Below are 2,509 nucleotides of genomic sequence, written 5' to 3' on the forward strand. Positions count from 1 at the left end.
GGTAGAGCACGCCCAAGATGAGGACTCGCATCATTCATCTCAGCAGGATTCAGCTGCTGAACAAGCTCTGATCACATGATGACTGTGACCGGCAATTCTTGGCCTTTATGTCCTTAATTTATTACCCAGTGATGATGCCTTTTTTTTACAACACTTAATGATGTTTTTATGATGCTTGTTTTATGTCGTGTGCTGATGTTGATGTGTTTTTGATTTTCTTTTATGGTCGATTGTGCAAAGCAAATTCCCCATGGCAATAAAGGTTTTTGTTCATGTATCATGTATGTTATCTGCAAACTGCCTCATCCTGTCTTACCGTCACATCCTCTACTGCTGTGTGAACAGTATTATTGAGTTTTGTCTCTTACTGCATTTACAACACTCTGCAGGACTTTACATACTCTGAAACAGACTAAATAAAGCTATGACATGTGGAGGCTGAAATGCAGTTCTCTGAATATGGGTCTTGAGGTGGAAGTAGATGGGGCAGCCTAATGGTTAAGGATAATAAATATACTTCAAGAGGCAAACTGGAAATATTTAAACAAGTGTTTTTGCATCTGTTACAGAAAAAAACGTAGATATTTACAGTTTTCCAAAGTTCCGCTTTTTCATAAATATCAGAAACTTCAATCAAGCAACGCATTACTTTAAGGACGGAAGTAAAGATTCAGTTGTTCTACAGTTGATACTTCACCAAGATGCATCACAAAAGCACAAACACAAAGAAGTGACTCAACCGTGACCTCACTGATGAAGTTATTGGATAGTGCTTGACTGGTAGCACAGCCCAGCATGGATACGTTACAGTTGTGCTTTTCATACATGAATGTTTCTTACATTTTTAGTCAGCAACTGACAAGCTGCAGGCCAGTGTTAAAGACCAACACACACAAAAACATTTGATAATTAGTGAATCAGCGCTGTATTTCCAGCAGGAAATGTGTCACCAAAAGTGGGTATTTTTAGCCAAAACAATATCTTTTCCTAACCATAACCAAGTGGTTTTTGTGCTTCAACATAACCACGTGTTAACCACAGCACTGTTGAAATGCAAAATTTTAACATATCTGCTACATAAAAACATACAAATGAAACATATCATAGTTTGCAGCATTTTTTTGCATATGTTTGGAACACATTATATTAATTTTTCTAAACTTTTTTGACACATTTATTCTGACGATTGGGTTGTGGCGTTGTAATGCAGCTGGAACAAACTGACATTAAATGCATGTTCAATAAAGATCCAGTTTGAAAATAGAGGGGAAGCTTTTCCTGTTCATTTAAGTCAAAACTGTGCTACAGTAGGTCAGATGTTATCCATACGCCCTGCCTTGTATCTGAACCATGATGAAGGATATCCACCCGTGTTAAAGCTCCATTAAACTTTATATTATCAATGAATCAAGCTACGGCATGGGGAAGGAGATTCTTACAGTGACAAACTCATAGAAATTCTCACCAAAGTTTGCAGTTTTATTGAGCGTGTTAGTATCTTTTGGGCTAATTAATTTGATTTTACGGCACATCTGATTCAATCCAATCTCAATCTCAGCACTCATTACCACAAAGCTTCAATAATTCACTTTCATGCCACCTGCACCAGCAGCACCAAAACTGCACGCAAACGACGGAATAAGTCGAGACAAAACCAGAGCTAAAGGGAGAATATGTGAGGAGTCTTAACAAAACTCCACAAAATGCCTAATTTATGCCACCTTTGCAAATACAGGTAAAGGTATGATTACATTTGAGTTATAAGGCTGAAAATATGTGAGTCAGCTTGTTGTGCCCGCCCAAATGGAGTAGCAACCACAGATGGAGAATGTATTTAAAAGCAAACAAATGTGAAATATCTTTGTACAAGAAAAAAGTTGTTGAAATTAAATATTCAGTTCATTAAGTTTTGTCGATTCAGGGAAGTTTTATATCACATATCAACAAACTGTTTTATTCAAGCTGTTAAATCTCCGGTCGGTTTGTGAGGAGAAATTTTTAACATAAAGCGATCTGTCTCCTCCTCCTCCTGCTCTCCTCTTCACCACCACTCTGGAGGAGGCTGCCTGTGTGTTGGCCTTCGTCCAGAGATAAACTTGTCCAACATGTCCCTGTCACTCCCTTTGACCCTGGTTTCAGAGTGAGCCTGTCCTCCTCTCACTGACACATCACCCCATCAGCATGGAGGCCGAACACAAGCTGCTGCAGTCTGTCTCCTCTCACTGTGTGCTGCTGACATCTAGTGGACACGGCTGCACATAGCAGATAAGTAATGCAGGAATATTGCTGTCGTGTGATTTTAGTCTCAGTTGACGGCAGCAGAGGGCCTCGGTAAAGCCCTGCCAGGTCACTTTGAGTGGATGGTTTGGGGTTTTGCTAAATAATACACTTCTTTCATGCTTGCTGACTTGTCCAGTGATATATGAGGACAATCTACAGTCCATCACAACAGACGATCACAAACTCAGTTTTTTCGCCCTCCTCCTTTCTTTTTGGTCCTAAATTGTTG

The sequence above is a fragment of the Plectropomus leopardus genome, chromosome 10, assembly GCF_026936395.1.
Source record: "Plectropomus leopardus strain MGB_pleo_1.0 chromosome 10, ASM2693639v1, whole genome shotgun sequence".
NCBI classification, from domain to species: Eukaryota; Metazoa; Chordata; class Actinopteri; order Perciformes; family Serranidae; genus Plectropomus; species Plectropomus leopardus.